Source organism: Mus pahari, chromosome 17 (assembly GCF_900095145.1).
Source record: "Mus pahari chromosome 17, PAHARI_EIJ_v1.1, whole genome shotgun sequence".
In the NCBI taxonomy this organism is placed as follows: domain Eukaryota; kingdom Metazoa; phylum Chordata; class Mammalia; order Rodentia; family Muridae; genus Mus; species Mus pahari.
Window position 1 is genome coordinate 54,356,133 of NC_034606.1, and position 18,120 is coordinate 54,374,252.

General features: G+C 45.4%; 1 protein-coding gene across 2 annotated transcripts in view; it reads right to left on the reverse strand.

The window, feature by feature from the left end:
• Syce3 (synaptonemal complex central element protein 3) overlaps positions 1 to 16,927 on the reverse strand; it is a 27,402-nt gene extending 10,475 nt beyond the window's left edge. Inside the window, exon 1 of one of the 2 annotated variants that reach the window (XM_021217358.1) lies at positions 16,829 to 16,927. The gene's annotated coding sequence lies outside the window, so the exon portion shown is untranslated. Of the gene's footprint in view, positions 1 to 16,613; positions 16,692 to 16,828 lie in introns of those variants that run through there. The other variant, XM_021217357.1, reaches the window with a different exon arrangement.
• Between the last annotated feature and the right edge of the window lie 1,193 nt (positions 16,928 to 18,120).

Sequence of the window (18,120 nt, forward strand, 5' to 3'; positions counted from 1 at the left end):
ACGCCTTTAATCCCAGCACTCGGGAGGCAGAGGCAGGCAGATTTCTGAGTTCGAGGCCAGCCTGGTCTACAAAGTGAGTTCCAGGACAGACAGGGCTATACAGAGAAACCCTGTCACGACACCCCCCCCCCACCAAATAAATAAATAAATAAATACATAAATGAAAGGGAGCAGAGCAGGCAATAAGAAGCACTTCTTCCTGGCTCTGCTTCAGTTTCTTCCTCTAGGTTTCTGCTTGCATACTTCTGCTTACGAGGTCCTGCTCTGGCTCCCGTTGGTTATGGACTGTAATTTGTAAAACGAAATAAGCCCTTTCTTCCCCAAGTTACTTTTGGTCAGTATCTGCCATCCGTAAGCTGTTAAAGGGAAGTTTTGTTTTGAACGGTTGGTCTAGTCTAGTCCTCCTGCCTCTGTTTTGTGCTGGGATTACAGGTATAGGACAGCACACCAGGATAAGAATGAAATTCTGGGGCCAAAGCAGAAGGCCCTGACAGGCATGAGGTAGATCTGGGGTCTGGGGCAGGATGTACGATCTCTGGGGAATCTGTAAATGTGTCACTTCTGGAATGTGGTGCTATTTCTCATTGGGGAACTCATCTTTCCTGTTGGTCTGTTTTTGTAAGTAAAATAGTTTTCTAAGAACAGGCAGTATTTGGGGGCTGGAGAGATGGCTCAGTGGTTAAGAGCACCGACTTCTCTTCTAAAGGTCGTGAGTTCAAATCCCAGCAACCACATGATGGCTCACAACCATCTGTAATGAGATCTGATACCCTCTTCTGGGGTGTCTAAAGACAGCTATAGTGTACTTACATATAATAAATAAAATAAAATAAAAAAGAACAGGCAGTATTCATGAGAGTGGGCTGAGTATGGGTGATGGACAGAAGGCCTGAAACATGTTCCATGAACCATAATGCAGGCTTCCTCTCTGTTTTATAGCCAGGCTGCTATAAAACAGCTGACAATGACTGCCCTGGAGTTCCTACCGCTTCACACTCTGGTAACCTGATATCTTTCTCTGCCTTTCACTGAAACTGGTCTCACCAGACACAAATGGCATATTTATGGTACCTCTCTCCTTATATTTAACCTCTCTTCAGTACCTGCCAGTCAGCTATTTCCTCCTGGTCAAAATCCTCTTATTGGTATTTAACTTAGATCTCTCATAAACTTTGACTACCTGGTAGCTCCTCCCCTGCTCTTTTTGGGCCCTCTCCTTCACTGGCGTTCAAATGTCAGTGAGGGTCCCCTCAGTCCTTTCTCTTGGCACAAAGCAGACTCAATGGTGATGCCCACTGCTTCACTTTCCTGTTCACTTTGTAGATTCAGATGAAGCGTTTTGTTTTTGTTTGTTTGTTTCAAGGCAAGGTTTCTCCGTGTAGCCCTGGCTGTCCTGGAACTGACTCTGTAGACCAGGCTGGCCTCGAGCTCAGAGATCCGCCTGCCTTTGCCTCCCGAGTGCTGGGATTACAGGAGTGCACCATCACTGCCCGGCCTTCAGATAGTGTTTTTAAACCCCAGGTCTGTATGTACACCTGCCTACTGTGCTTCTCCTTAGGGAAGTTCCCTAAACATGTCAAACCCAACAGTGTAAGCTAATTTCATATTTTCTCTCCCAAACAGCTGTTCTTTCACCTTTTAACCAAATGGATGGCATCACTGTTCATCATAATTCCAGTCAGGACTTGGAAGTCACAAGGAAGCCTGCACTCTTATATAACCTAATAGGTCACTGAAAGCCACCAATCTTATCTGCTCATAGAACATTCATGGTTCAGGAAAGTCCAGGGCTTGGGAGTTACTGGCAAACGAAGCTTTGCCCTTGTGGAGCTCATAGCCTGGAGTGGTAATGATTGACAAGCAATAGAAGAGTCCAGTAGATAGCGATAGGATGAGAATCCTCTAGCAAGACCAGGAGGAGGGTTTGATGAGTCTAGGTTTGCAGGAACAAATGACACAAAGTGATGCCTGAAATGGGGAAGACTGGGAGAGGAGCCGATTAGAAGGCAAACCACGAGCCTTGTTCTATCAGGTAGGCCTCTAACTGAGCCTCCAAGAGGCAGCTAAATGTGTAGATCTGAAGGTGAGGAAGACTAGCCTGAGGGCAGGGCATGTGAACAAAGGTGCAGGCCCTCACCTTTCACCTGGGCTATCTCTATAGTCTGTAAAAGACCTTCCTCCAGTCCCACCCATTGTACATGGTGATTTCCACCCCCACCCCCCAGACAAGGTTTCTCCGTGTAGCCCTGGCTGTCCTGGAATTCACTCTGTAGACCAGAATGACCTCAAACTCAGAAATCCTTCTGCCTCTGCCTCCCAAGTACTGGGATTAAAGGCATGTGCCACCTATGCCCAGCAATATATATATATATATATATATATATATATATAGTGAAAATATCATACCACTGAAGCTCCTCAAGAGCCTTCTGTTTCTTTCAGGATGAAATATGACCTTCATGTAGCTCAGTGAGGGCCCTGGGTTCAAGGCACACCATTACAAATACTCAAAAGATAACACCATTTTTACTATAGTTTGAAGAGTTTCAGTGTTTCTGATGACTCCTCTTCTTGTTTTGTTTTTGGTTTTTCGAGACAGGGTTTCTCTGTATAGCCCTGGCTGTCCTGGAACTCACTTTGTAGACCAGGCTGGCCTCAAACTCAGAAATCCGCCTGCCTCTGCCTCCCGAGTGCTGGGATTAGAGGCGTGTGCCACAACGCCCGACTATGACTCCTCTTCTTATCTAGTTGTGAGTTGTAACTAATTAGCTGAAAATTTTGGGTGTTCCTTCAAATCTATGCTATATAATGAAGGAAATTCATGACTAGGAACCACAAGATGTTAAACTTAAAATCTTTATGGTTCTCTTGCAAGATCCAAAGAAATATAAAATGAAAGAGAATAATTGTGCTCTATGGGTGGCTACATACAGAAACCTGTCTTGGCATCTCCAATGTCCCAGCTTTCCAATGCAACTGAGGCTTCACCTTCACAGCTCCATTCAGTGGCCTTTTAGGCTCTTCCATTGGGTCTCTGACCCTGACACATGGTGCCTGGCTTTAGCTGTTCTTCACAATCTGAATCTCGAATCTATCATGGTTTCAAAACCAGTGGCACATGCAACCATGTTTCCAACACTGGCCAGTTCTGCTGCTGGCTTATGATGTCCCTGGCTTCCTTGCACCGTAGCTGTATCAGCTTCTTCTGTGCTGACCCTGAGGGACACTTCTATTGTTCCAGGTCAGAGCAGGAAGCTTCTCCACAATGGTGCTGACCTCTCAGTTTCAGCTGCTTCTGCAACACCAGCTTGAATGCTGTCTTGCTTTGAGATTTCCTCTGCTGAATAAAGCAGTCAATTACCATCAAATCCAACTTCACGCAAGGTCTCGGGACATGAGCAGAATGAATATCCACATAATTGCTCACTAGCCTAGTTCCTAACAGAGTTCTTGTTCCCATCTGGATCCTCTGAGTGGTTCTCCACTCTCTGCATTTTTCTTCCAAGCACAAAAATGGCCCATTAAGCTCTGTTTACATCATTCAATAGCTTTTCTAACCCAAAGTATCAAATATTCCACATCCTTTCCACAAAAAAAGCGATTTTTGACTGTGAGGTGGCTTGGCTGATAAGGGTGCTTTCTGACAACTGTGAAAACCTGAGTTCAATTCAATTCCTGGAATCCCACATTGTGTAAGGAGAAAAACAATTCTCAAAATTGTCCTCTGTTCTTCACATGCTCGCTCTCTCTCTCCTCTCTTCTTCTTCTTCTTCTTCTTCTTCTTCTTCTTCTTCTTCTTCTTCTTCTTCTTCTTCTTCTTCTTCTTCTTCTTCTTCTTCTTNCTTCTTCTTCTTCTTCTTCTTCTTCTTCTTCTTCTTCTTCTTCTTCTTCTTCTTCTTCTTCTTCTTCTTCTTCTTTCTCTCTCTCTCTCTGTCTCTCCTCTCTCTCTCTCTCTCTCTCCCTCTCTCTCTCTCTCCCTCTCTCTCTCTCTCTCTCCCACAGAGTAAATGTCTTGGAAATTAGGGTTAAACGTTCCATGGTCAGGCTTACCCCAGCCACAGCCCCACTTTCTATACTAATTTCTGTTCCAGCTTTGTCTCCCATTGCTATGATAAATACCCCGACATAAGCCATTTTAACAGAAAAGGTTTCTTCAGCTTACACTTCGATGTTCCGGTCTACCACTGTGAGAAAGTGAAGGCAGGAACTTGAAGCATTAAGTCACATGCCTAGTCAAGCGGAGCAGAGAAGAAGAATGCATGCGCGCATGCTCACTGGTCCTCAGCTCACATTCTCCACTCTAACAGGAGAGGACCCAAACCCATAGAAAGGTGCCGCCGGGGTGCTTCACATTTCAGTCGACACAGGCAAGGCAATCTCCCACAGACTGTTCACAGGCCAACCTGATCCAGATATTCCCTCACTGAGATTGTCTTCCCAGGTGATTCTAGATCGTTGTTGACAATTAAAACTAATTGTACTTACTATGCTTCTAAATGGGAATCCTGAGTAGGAAACTAGATGAGCAAGTTATGGAGGGCGGTCTAGAGACAGAAATGTGAATACTATCCATAGAGATGCTATTGAAAGACAAAGATCAGAGTGCTAAGGGAGAGGACAGGCGAAGGGGCCTGGCAGCAAGCTTGGGAAGTGACGTGCGGGAACCACCAGAGACTAAGGGTAAGGAGTCTGATGGGTAGAAGCAGGGCAGAGCCACGCTCTCAAAGTCCACTGCATTCTAACCATTACTCTCCCAGTGTGAAGAATTTACTGAACTGAAAAGGAGGCTCTTAAAAGTACAAGAGAGGAAATTCCCAAAATTGTATGGGATGATGTGTTTTGTTAGTATGCAAGCAATTTACAGGCCTGAGAAAGTAGGATATTAAAATGGAAAATGTTTACACAGATAAAAACAATAATTGTGAATATTCATAATTTTGTGTATTTGGATATAAAAGAGAATTTGGCATATTAGAGTAATAGATCAATTTTACTATTCAATTTTAAAATGTATAGTTGATTACAAACCAGAGTCTTTAACCAAAGCTTATGTACAGTTTGGGAACATTTAAGAGAATGCAAGCTTCATTGTAATCCTGACATGATAGTTATAAAAACTTCTTAGGAGAACTGGGCTTCATAGTATTTACCCATAATCTTAGCGCTTGAGAGGCAGAGGCAAGAGGATCACCATGAGTTTTAAGCCAGCCTGAGTTACATATTGAAATCTGTCAAAGAACCACACACAGACACCAAACCAAAACTAAAGCTCAACCAAACAAAAGAATCTAACTATTAAGAAATTACGCGGGCTGGAGAGATGACTCAATGGTTAAGAGCACTGACTACTCTTCCAGAGGTCCTGAGTTCAATTCCCAGCAACCACATGCTGGCTCACAGCCATCTGTAATGGAATCTGATGCCCTCTTCTGGTGTGTCTGAAAACAGCTACAGTGTACTCATATACATGAAATAAATAAATCTTAAAAAAAAAAAGAAAGAAATTACGCAGGTGTTAACACAATTGAGGCACTTAAAAAGATAGAATATATCACAATTATAATTAGATGAGTTTCAGTTTGTAAATGGAAGAACAAAAAAATTGTAAAAGTTACTACTAAAATCTGCTACTAGAGTTAGATTCACTTTATAAACAACTTAAAGGGTGGTACCTTCTGCCTGGGGCTGGGGCTCCCTTGCATGTAGCTCCTGGGGGAGCATTATCCCACTTGCCAACCCAATAGTCGTGGTTCCCAGGCTTTACAGTGGAGTAGATTTGTTTATAATTTTTCTCCTTTGGCAGCAGATACATCACCTTTTGATGCTCTGAGGCCTAACCCGTGGGGCAGGTGCCTCCAGATGTGGGGTTAATTTCATCTGAAAATATTTTAACGTAAGCTTATAAAATAATGGGTTTCCCAACGACTTTCCCTAACATTCTTAGTGTCATTCATCTCTCCTTCCTCTCCTTCTGTATCATCTTCCCTTCCCACTTTCCATGTACTCTCACCCTTTTCTTCCTTTCTAGCATCTGTCTCCTGCCACACCTCTCTCCTTTTTTGTTTTTTGTTTTTGTTTTGTTTTGTTTTGTTTGTTTTTTGGTTTTTTGAGACAGGGTTTCTCTGTGTAGTTCTGGCTGTCCTGGAACTCACTTTGTAGACCAGGCTGGCCTCGAACTCAGAAATCCGCCTGTCTCTGCCTCCCAAGTGCTGGGATTAAAGGCGTGCGCCACCACCGCCTGGCGCCACACCTCTCTCTAGGCTCCTCCTAACCTCCACCAGCCCACAATGGTTCCTTTTTCCTTTTCTGGCTAGCTACTCCAAGTCAAACGTAAAGACTGAAATCTTGGAGACCCAAACAATGTAGGTTATAGCTACTGTTCTTGGCTGCTTGCCACAGTGTGAAGGCATCAATACCTATTGCTGATGCCCCCATTCAAATCTGTCACAGTGCTCGAAGGAAGGAAACGGGTATTTGAAAGCACCTTCCTCAGGGGTTAGGTCTCATAGAATCAAAAGGTCATGTATCAGCTGTCAAAGGAGAAAAAAAAAATCAACAAATCTACTCCACTGTAAAGCCTGAGACCCACGACTACTGGACTGGCAAAATATTCACAATGGTGTAATAGTGGCACTTATATCTTGGGGGTAACCAAGAGCTACCTGTTCGGACCTAAAAAGCTTGCTTGACTGGGGGAAGCTCATTCCTGCCTGGTACTAGCCAGGACATAGACCCCCTAGAGGATAACCTGCTACTAGCATGCTGCTAAATACTATAGTTTTAGTTTCCAACTGTCTTCTAAGGACTTACCTTTACATTCATAGATACGTGCAGCTCTCATCCTTCATCAAAGAGGCTTCTTTTTGTCGCAGACGGAGGCTATTACAGATATTCTATTACAGAGGCTACTTCAAATGGTCAAAATGCATAGTCTAAGAGACCGTGGGGTGTTCAGCCCCAAGTGGGACATCTATAACATAACCTCTACACCTAAAGTTCAAGGAATATTACAGAAGAGGAGGTAGAAATATTGTAAGAGCCTGAAGACCAGAATGACTGCTGCAAGACAGTTTCTTCTGGACACAACAGGGATATTGCGACCACAGACACTCACTTAACTATACGGCCTGCACAAGACCTGCAAACACCATACCAGTCACCATGCCAACAACGTGAGTGGGGAGAGATACTGCATAGCTATACTCTTAGATGATTATCTACAGGTATTTAGTCAATGCTGATGAAAGAAGAACCAGTTTTCTTCAGTGTCAAGCACCCAACCCTAAGTGGTTGGTTTTAAACACAGGCACATAAGGGTAACACTAATTAGACTCAGCAAGTTCTCTCTCATTCTCTCTCTCTCTCTCTCTCTCTCTCTCTCTCTCTCTCTCTCTCACACACACACACACACACACACACACACACATACACACACGCATATGTTGATATATATATATATATATGTGTGTGTATATATATATATATATGTATATATATACATATATATATATATACACACACACACAGTAACAAAATCAAGAAGTGGTGGTGTATACTAGGGAAAAATTACACTAAATAAAGTTAAGCTTTTAAAAAAAAGATTTTAAAACTTTAATGAAATGCCAATGTATTGACATTTTTAGTTGTTTTTGAGACAAGGTCTCATGTAGCTCAGGCTAGCCTCAGACTTGCTTTGTAATTAAAGATACATGGAACTCCTGATCCTCCTTCCTTTTCTTTTAAGTACTAGGACTACAGGTATGTACCACTGTCCTTGGCACTACTGTTTATTTAAGAGTTGAAGTGTCTGGGCATGGTGACACATGCTGTAATCCAGCATTTGGGAGCTAGAGGGAGAGGGGGCAAGAATGTAAGATTATCACATTGTTGCCGGGCGGTGGTAGCGCACGCCTTTAATCCCAGCACTTGGGAGGCAGAGGCAGGCGGATTTCTGAGTTCGAGGCCAACCTGGTCTACAAAGTGAGTTCCAGGATAGCCAGGGTTATACAGAGAAACCCTGTCTCGAAAAACCAAAAAAAAAAAAAAAAAAAAAAAGATTATCATATTGTCAACTATGGAACAGGTCTGAGGCCAGCATTAGCTACATGACATCCTGCTTTAAACAAATGAAACTAAAGCATCACCTACTCTGGAGATCTGGAGAATTCTTAAAAAGCTAAAAAGAAATCCTTTATATAGCTAGTTATCCCACAGCTGGGCATTTGCCTAAAGGTTTTTTTTTTTTTAATTTTTTTATTATTATTTTCTTTATTTACATTTCAAATGCTATCCTGAAAGTTCCCTATACCCCCACCCACCCCTGCTCCCCTACCCACCCACTCCCACTACTTGGCCCAGGCGTTCCCTTGTGCTGGGTCATATAAAGTTTGCAAGACCAAGGGGCCTCTCTTCCCAGTGATGGCCGATTAGGCCATCTTCTGCTACATATGCAGCTAGAGACACAAGCTCAGGGGGTACTGGTTAGTTCATATTGTTGTTCCACCTAGAGGGTAGCAGCCCCCTTCAGCTCCTTGGGTACTTTCTCTAGCTCCTCCATTGGGGACCCTGTGTTCCANCCAATAGCTGGCTGTGAGCATCCACTTTGGTGTTTGCCGTTGCCTAAAGGTTTTGACATCCTCCTCTATAGATAGCATCTGCTCAGCACATTCAGTGCTATTCTATTTACAGTATCTAGGCTATGGAAACACCCAAATGCCCTTCAAATTATTATGAAGAATGCATAATGAAAATGTGGTACATAAACAAAATGGAATACTATTTTGCTATGAAATAAAATCAGGAAATTTGCAGGTAAGTGGATTATACCCAGTAAGGTGATCCAGACCTAGAAAGACAAATACCACATTTCCTCTTATTTGTGAAGGCTAGCTCTGAACTTTCAGATATGAGTATCTTAGTGTTCTATTGCTGTGAAGAGACACTATGATCAAGGCAACTTTTATAAAAGAAGGCATTTTATTTGGGGCTCATGGTTCCCAAGGGTAGTAGAGTCCATGACCTTCATGATGGGAAGCAGACAGGCATGGCACTAGAACAGGAGCTGAGAGCTTTACATCCTGATTGGCAGGCAGCAGGCAGAGAGAGAGAGAGAGAGAGAGAGAGAGAGAGAGAGAGAGAGAGAGAGAGAGAGAGAGAGAACTTTTGAAACTTTAAAAGCCTACCTCCAGTAGCACACTTCCTCCAACAAAGACACACCTCCTCTAACAAGGTCACACCTCCTCTAACAAGGTCACACCTCCTCTAACAAGGCCACACCTCCTCTAACAAGGCCACACCTTCTCCAACAAGGCCACTCCTCCTAATTCTTCCCAAACAGTTTCACTAGGTGGGTAACAAGCATTCAAACATATGTGCCTATGGGGGCCAGTCTCATTCAAACCACCACAGTAGGTGTATAGCCAGAAAAGCTACAGATACCAGGAAAGTATAAACAATGACAACCCAGCACTGAGGAGGCAGAGACAGGTGGATCTGTATGAGTTTAAGGCCATCCTGGTCTGCAAAGGCTACATAGTAAGGCCCTGTCTCAAAAAGGGGGAGGCATATGTGGAAGGGGAAAATAGGTGTGAGGGAGCTAACCTAAGGAGGGGTTGGAGAGGGCAACACAGAGGAAGAGGGAAAAATAACACTAAGGATATTTAAAATGCCATAGGGAATTATGTTTACTTAAAATTACAGAATATATATGTTTATCTGTATATGTGTATCCATCCATCCATCCATCCATCCATCCTTATATATTTGTATAGTTTAGTTGAGGTTATACCAACTGGGGTGACAGTAATGCTCCCCTAGGGAAAGGTAACTTCCTTTCAGTTTTTGGTCAGGGCAATTCAAGAGACGCCCCCAAAACAACATAGGTTACAGCCACTGCCCTCAGTACCTATGAAAAAAGAAGGTAAATCCTTTTTGCTGACGATACCACACACTTTGGACACTGGACTTGGAAGAGCAAATGTGGATGTGACCTGGAAGCCTGGTCCCTGAGGACTGGCTCTCAGTACTGGAAGAGCCATGCAAGCTGCCAAGGAAAAAAGGGATAACAGGCCTATCCAGTTGTAATGCCTATGAGCTACAATAGCGACCGGCACAACATGCAATGGTGACACTTGTGGGTAACCAACAGCCACTTGATTGGACAGGCCCACTCAGTAGGATGGATTCACTCTGGGCACCAGAAAACCAGCCACTACCTGTAGATGGTGAGGCCATGGGAACTAGAGGAGCCCCCACTGCTGCCACTTTCCTAACCCTGTACAGCTTCTAAGTACTTTCTAAGTAGTTGTCCCTATACCCGTAGGAAAGTGGTGACATGTGACACTGTAGACTGAAGAGTGAGAGGAAAAATATTGCACTAAAATTAGGTGAGAAAGGGCTTTGAATAATTCATACTTCGTGTCTAAACAAGTATAGATTTTATCCTCACTACGGTGTTGTATTAGATTTATGACAACTTGTCACAAATTAGGGTCATTCGGGAAGAGGGACTCTGAATTGAGAAAATGCCTCCATAAGATTGGCCTATGGGCAAGTCTGTTGGGCAGTTTCTTGATTAATGACTGATGCGGGAGGGCCCAGCCCACTGTGGGTGGTGCCACCACTGGGTGAGTGGTCCTGAGTTCTTGGAGAAAGCAGGATGAACAAGCCATGAGGAGCAAGCCAGTAAGCAGCACTCCTCCATGGTGTTCGTGGTTTCTGACTGCAGGTTCCTGCTTTGTTCCTGTCTCAGTGATGGATTGCGAAATGGAACTGTAAGCTGAAATAATTATTTTCCTTTTCAAGTTGCCTTTGGTCATGGTGTTTTATCACATCAATAAAAACCCAAGATAGCCAGGTGTGGTGGCGCATGCCTTTAATCCCAGCACTCGGGAGGCAGAGGCAGGCAGATTTCTGAGTTCGAGGTCAGCCTGGTCTACAGAGTGAGTTCCAGGACAGTCAGGGCTACACAGAGAAACCCTGTCTTGAAAGAAAAAAAAAAAACCAAGATAAGTACTATTAAATACTATGATCCTCTCCAGTGTACAATTTCTTCCCAAAATGTGGTGAGAGATATCGTTCACAATGAGTTAGAAAGTGCAGGCAAATGAGCAGGAGCTGGTATGGTAGAATGTGTGTAATTCTAGCTGTTCATAAGACTGAGACATGAGGATCAACAGTCTGAGGCTAGCCTGGACCCCAGCTCTAAGTAAAAAGCAAAAGGAGTTCTACTTCTTTATTCTTAATCTTTTATCTCCGATTTCTTTGCACTCTGCTCACAATACAACCCCCCCCCCAGTCTTAAAAAGCAGAAGGAAACAGTCACATAAAACTGACTAGCAGTCACAAATGTAGGAAGGCTAGGGGGTACTTGAAGCCCATGAGAAGTGGAGGACAGCACAGCTAATCCTTACGCAGTCAACAGGCATCACTGGGCGCTGTGCGCTTCAGGAGCTTGGATATCAGTGAACAAACGGTCACAGCCCCAGTCCCTGGGGAGTTTTCATGTCAGACAGAGGAGGCAGCCAGGAAACACACACACACAAAATATCAGCTGACGAGAAGTGCTAAGGAGAAAAATGAAGTGGGCTCGGAGGTCCATGAAGTGGGAGGAACCACTTCATATAGTGTGGGCGGGAAAGTGGTCTCTGATTGGCTAAAACTTGAAATAGACATGAGCCCAAGAGTTCAATGGATCTCTTAGGGGAAGATTTCAGTGTTTAGTAGTATCTATGTATACAACGGAGAAACAACAGTAATTCAGCAAATGCTGCAAAGACTGAAGGCCCCTCAGTACCCTAAAATGGCACAGAGAAAACGGATGACATGTAGGTAACACATCTGAGTATAAAACATAAGTGTGATGGATGAACAAGATAAAGGCACTGAAGGGACAACTAAAACCGTTTAAGGGGCAGGCAGGATAACTGGGGGAAATGAGGCAACAATACATATTTCTATAACCAGAGGATTAGATAAACCGAGGCACAGAGCATGAAGCAGGTAGAAGGATAGGGGCTGTGGCCATGTGACTTTGGATTGCAGAAACTGACAAAGTTGGGAAGTAGATCCAGGGAGACAGTATGAGAGCTGGGGTGGGTGAAGAATATCTCAGGGTTAGAATTCATGTGTTGAGATTGGTGCGTGAGGCCCAGGGCATATGGGATAAGTCTAGGGCATGCAGACTTCAGGACTTGGGATGTGTAGTGTTTGGAGAAGGCGGTGGGGAGCAGGGTTTGAGGATGAGGAGACTGAGGGGGAAATGTCTCAGGGGTTAGATGTAGAGACTGAAGGGGAGGATTTAGGATGCAGGATGAGAAGAGCCCCCGCCTCTTCTGTTTGGATGGAGAGAGTAAGGGTGGAGTCTTGGGATATAAGTAAGAATTTTGAGGAAAAGGGGCTTAGGGTGTGCAGGGAGGGGAATGATAGCAGGGATTTTAAGGTCTGGGCTAAGAGACTGCAGGAAGAGGTCTTAGGGGATGAGAGGTGGGGAGAGTAAGAGGAAGAATGAGGGCTGAAGAGACTGCAGTGAGGGGATGTAGGGTATAGGTTCCTGAGGGAAGGTGTGCTGGGATTTGTATGGTACTACTATGTATTCAAATGCTAAATACTGTATCACAAGATTTGGCTGCCCCAAGACAAGTGAATTCTCACATAGACCAGCTTCTGTTGTGTAAACCTTGTACCACCCCCCCCCCCAGTATCCCTGATTGGTTAATTAAGATTCCTACGGCCTGGGCTAGATAGAAGAGAGGGGGCGGAGGGAATATTCTTGGGCTTGGGGTCTCAGGCAGGGACCATGATGAGGAGAGAAAGGAGGAGAAAGGAAGAAGGCGCCATGGGGTGGGTGGATCGTGAGCACATGGCCATGAGGGCTAGTCTGTTGGGGCAGGAGCTGCCTAGGCAGAACATGGCATGTGATATCTCAGGGTTACTGACAGAAAGTAGACAAAATAGCACAGAGGGCTGATATCTGCCCAGCCCAGCTCTAATGCGTTAAGGCTTATTATAAAGGCTATGTATCTTTTTATTGAACTCTATGGTCTAAGTGGAGTTCAGGGAGAAGAGATTGGGGGAAGGGTCCTAGGGTGGAGGCTGTGAAGGTCAGGAGAGCAGGATTAGGCTGTGGGTTGAGAAACAGAGGTGAGAGGATTTAGGGTGTTGTCTTAGTCATTGTTCTAATGCTGTGAAGAGACACATGACAAAGGCAGCTCATACAAGGAAGATGTAACTGGGGTTTGCCTGCACTTTCAGAGACTTAGTCCATTATCATCAGGGCGGCAGGGAGAATGGCAGCATCTAGGCAGGTGCTGGAGCTGGAGCTGAGAGCTACATACTGATCTACAGGCAGGGAGAACCTAGGCGGGACATGGGCTTTGAAACCTCAAAGTAGACCCTCAGTGACACACTTTCTCTGACAAAAACAAACCTACTCCAACAAGGCCACACCTCCTAATCCCTCGAATCCTTTCAGCGGTCTACTCCCTTGTGACCAAGCATTCAAATATATGATCCTATGAGGGCCATTCTTATTCACACCACCACATTCCATCCCCTGGCCCCCATTGGCTCGTGGCCATATCATAATGCAAAAATGCATTCACTTCAACTTCAACAGTCCTGCCTATCGTCTAGCTCAGACTCAACACTGTTTAAAAGTTCAAAATCTCTTCTGAAACTCATGGCATTCTCTTCACTGTATGCCCCATGTGAAATAAAAATCAAAAAGCAGATCACATACTTCCAACATATAATGGCACAGCATATATATCAACATTCCAAAATGGAGAAAAGGAAACACAGCAAGACTGAAAACCAGTGGGGCAAACTTCAAATTCTGCATCTCCATGTCTGATGTCAAAGTGCTCTTCAGATCTCTTCAGCTTTGTTGACTGCAACAGTTCTCTCTCTTGGGCTGGTTACACACTGAGTCTGCAGCTCTCCTTGGCAGCTATCTCACAACTCTGGCATCTTTAACATCTTGAGATCTTCAACACAATCTAGGCTTTACCTTCACAGCTTCAAATAATGGCCTCTCCAGGCCTCCATGCAGGGGCACCCCTGACACACATTTGACCCCATCGGCTTTCCTTAGCTGGAGGGACATATCACAAGCCCTTTCTTGTATTCTTGACTGTAAAGCCAGAACCATGTAGCTGAGGCTGCCAAGTTCTGCTGCATTCTCACACAGGAACATGGCATCCTCATTCAATTACACTCGCCTCAGCTTTCTATTGTTGATGGCTTTCTCCACTGTTTAAGCTTCCCTTTAATTCCTTTTTCACAATTTAGAAGCTTAGCTGGGAGGTCTTGCCCTGAATTCACTATCTCTTTATTCCATTTAGCATCAGACTTTTCTCTCTTTTTGAAGTTAATAATTTTTTAAAATATTTTTTCAGGCTTTTCCCTAAACTTATCTCCTTGAGCATTGAACTTGACTCCCATAAAACATTCCCTGGCGTTACTTTTCTCCTCATGCTGCATATTTTATATTTGTACTTGCTCCATTTGCTCCTTTTCACTGTAGATACTTATAAAAGCAGTCACTAATAACCACATGAAACAGTCAAATATTACTCTGTCTTGAAATCTCCTCTGCCAATGCCATTACTAAAAAAATAAAATAAAATAAAAATTAAAAAAGCTTAAATGTAGTCTCAGGCAGATTTTTTGAAGAGCTAAAAGCAGTCATATTCTTTGTCAGACTATCACAAGAATTGTAAGTAAGGCCACTTACTAATATTCTTCCCTTCTAAAACTTCATGAGCTGAGCCATCAGAATTTAGATTGTCTCAGCACCATTGTCTTCCATGAGCCTACTAGTATGGCCCATTAAAAGCCTTCAACTGCTTTCCTAACCAAAGTCCCAAAGTCCACATTCCACCAACAAGCCATATGGTCAGGTCTGTCACAGCAACAAACACTCCCTGGTACCAAGTTCTTTCTTAATCACTGTTGTATTGCTGTGAAGATACCATGACCAAGGCAACTCGTATAAAAGAAAGCATTTTATTAGGGACTTGCTTACAGCTCCAGAGGTGTAGTCCATTATCATCATGGTAGGGAGCATGGTGGCATACAGGCAGGTTGTGGAGCAATAGTTAAGAGCTATATCCTGACCAATAGGCAGAGAGAGCATGTAGGCCTGATATGGACTTCTGAAACCTCAAAGGTCACCCAGAGTGACACAATTCTGTCAACAAGGCCACACCTATGCAGCAAGGCCATACATCCCTTCTAATCCTTTTTAAAGAGTTCCATTCCCTCATGACCAAGCATACAAATACATGAGCTAAACCACAACTGTGAAGAGAAGAAGCTGAAGGGAGATGTTTGTGCTGAGGAGTAGGTGCTCTGGCTGTAAACGAGAAGCTTAAGAGCATGGTTTTTTGGATACAGGGGAAGGAGACTGAATGAAGAGACCTTTGGTTTGAAGACTTGACCAGAGTCTTAGAGGAACAAGGAGACTGAGGGAAGGGGGTAAGGATATGAGTTGAAGACACTGATAGAAGGGATAATGTGTGGAGTGAGGAGGAAGGCATCTAGGGTGTGAGCTGAGGAAGGTGAAAGGAGTTAAGGGTATAGGAGATGAGGGGAGGGAGATAAGGATGGGTGGTGTGGGTTGAAGATTCTAAGGGGAAGATAGTAAGAGAGTGAAGTGAAGAGACAAGGAGAGGCATCTGGAAGTTGAGAAGAGGTAAGAGTATGGGTTGAAGCTTCCGTGTGGGGGTTGTGGGCCTTTAATCCTAGCACTCAGGAGGCAGAGGCAGGCAGATCTCTGTGACTTTGAGGCCAGCCTGGTCTACAGAACTAGTTCCAGGCCAGCCAGGGCTAAACAAAGAAACCCTGTCTTGAAAGCTGCCCTCCCACCCCCAACTCCCAACCCCTTATCCCCTGCCAAAACAGAACAAAACCATAAAACCTAAAGAATGGGGGTTTGAAGCCGGGCAGTGGTGGCACACACCTTCAATCCCAACACCTGGGAGGCAGAGGCAGGCAGATTTCTGAGTTCGAGGCTAGCCCGGTCTACAGAGTGAGTTCCAGGACAGTCAGGGGCTACACAGAGAAACCCTGTCTCGAAAAAAAGAAAAAAAAAAATGTGGGTTGAGGTAAGAGGAAGCATCCTGGGGGTGTAGGCTGAGAAAGCTGAGGTGGGGGGAGGTAAGGATGTGGGGTGAGATGAGGGTGGCATCAGGGGTATGGGCTGAGGAAGCTGAGGAGAAGATAAAAGAGATGGGGGCTGAGGGAAGGCATTTTCTACATAGGTTGTAGAAGCTGAGGGTGTAGGTGAGGAGATGGGGAGCTACTTTTGCTGTGATAAGAAGAGACTGAGGGGGGGTCCTTGGCGTGTGGGAGGAGGAGACTGACGTTAGGCTGTGGGGGATAAGGACCTGAAGGGAAGCGTCAGGTTTTGAGGGTGTAGGAACCAAACGTGAAAGGTGTCAAGAGGCAGCTGCGGCGTGAGGGACGGACGGAAGCAAGTGGCGCGTTATAGGGGTGAAGGTCTTCCTGTGGGGCGGTGAGTACCGCGGGGACCCCGCCCCAGACCCCAAGGACCCCCTAAGGTCCGGGCATGCCGAGACAGTCGGACCCCAGGGCGCGCCGGCCTCGCTCACCTCTGGCCGGGCCCGCGCTCGCGCTAGGGGTCAGCTCCACAGCCCCCCGCGGCGGCCGCAGAGGAAGGAGGGACTCCTGGCAACGACGCCCCGCCCCGTTCCGTTACTAGTCCCGCCCACTGGGGCCGGCCTCTCGCCGTCATTGGCTCGCTTCGTAAGGACGGGGGACTTTCCAGGGGGTGGGGCCTGTTCTGTGGCCTTCGACTTGGCCTCACCTGGTCTTACCCTGGGGTTTGGGTGGCCGGAGGTTGCGTGAGGACAGAGTAGAGATGAAGAGGCCCTGGGCTGCCTCCTGCCTGTGCTCCACCTCCCACACCCTCAGCCCGCCCCCCAAGTCCCCAGTGCTTGACAATTATGTTCCTTTCTTACGTGCCTCGTGTACAGCCACGTGGGCAGGGCCTCGTCTGACAACTGTGCCCCTGGTGTTCAGGGCAGCACCCAGCTGGGAAGGTGCTATAAACGTTTGTTAAGTGTCCAGTATTATGTGTGACGGACATTGGGATACATGCCTTACAGGGGAAGTCAGTGCTTGTGGGTGACGGACGGGATGGGTGATGGGACTGGGGGGGGGCAGGGTGAGGGGAAGGGAATGAGGCAGGGGTATTAGCACACAGCATGCGCAGATCAAGTGCTGTGCACTTATTCTAGCCCAAATCGGCCCCGTAGTGGTCGTTTCTCGACAGAAGAGGTCCCTAAATCACTAATCAAGGACGGGCAACAGAGCCACTCAGTACTTACGGGCTAAGAGCATGAAGTTCTACTTGGAGATGGAGGCTTGGTGTAGGGCTGGAGAGATGGTTTGGCTGTTAAGAGCATTTATTGCGGCTGGCTGCTGGTGGAACAGGCTTTTCATGCCAGCGATTGGGAGGTAGATCTCTGAGTTCGAGGACAGTCCGGGTCTACAGAGGGAGTTTCAGGACAGCCAGGGCAACACAGAGAAACCCTGTCTCAAAACAAAACAAAACAAAACAAAACAAAACAAATAACAAAATAAAACCAATAACAAAACAAAACTCGCCCAAAACAAAACAAAAAACAACCAATCAAACAAACACAGGAGCATTATGTGCTTACAGAGGACCAGGATTTGGTTCTCAGCACAAGTATTTCTGAGTCCAGTTCCAAGGGTACTTTACTCCATGGTGTGCATACAGACACACAGGCAAAATTCTCATAAATACAATAAACAAATCTTAAGAAAAGTAACAACCTAAATCTCTAGTTGGGAGAAAGTTAATAGAAGTCTAGTCGAAACCAACCCTGTCTCACTCTGGGCATCAAACTCAGGTTCTCCTGCTTGAAAGGCACTTTACTGTCTCTCCAGCCTCTGAGTGTGTGTGTGTCTGTGTGTGTGTCTGTGGGTGTGTGTGTGTCTGTGTGTGTGTGTGTGTCTGTGTGTGTGTGTCTGTGTGTCTGTCTGTGTGTCTGAGTGTGTGTGTCTGTGTGTGTGTGTGTCTGTGGGTGTGTGTGTGTCTGTGTGTGTGTGTGTCTGTGTGTGTGTGTCTGT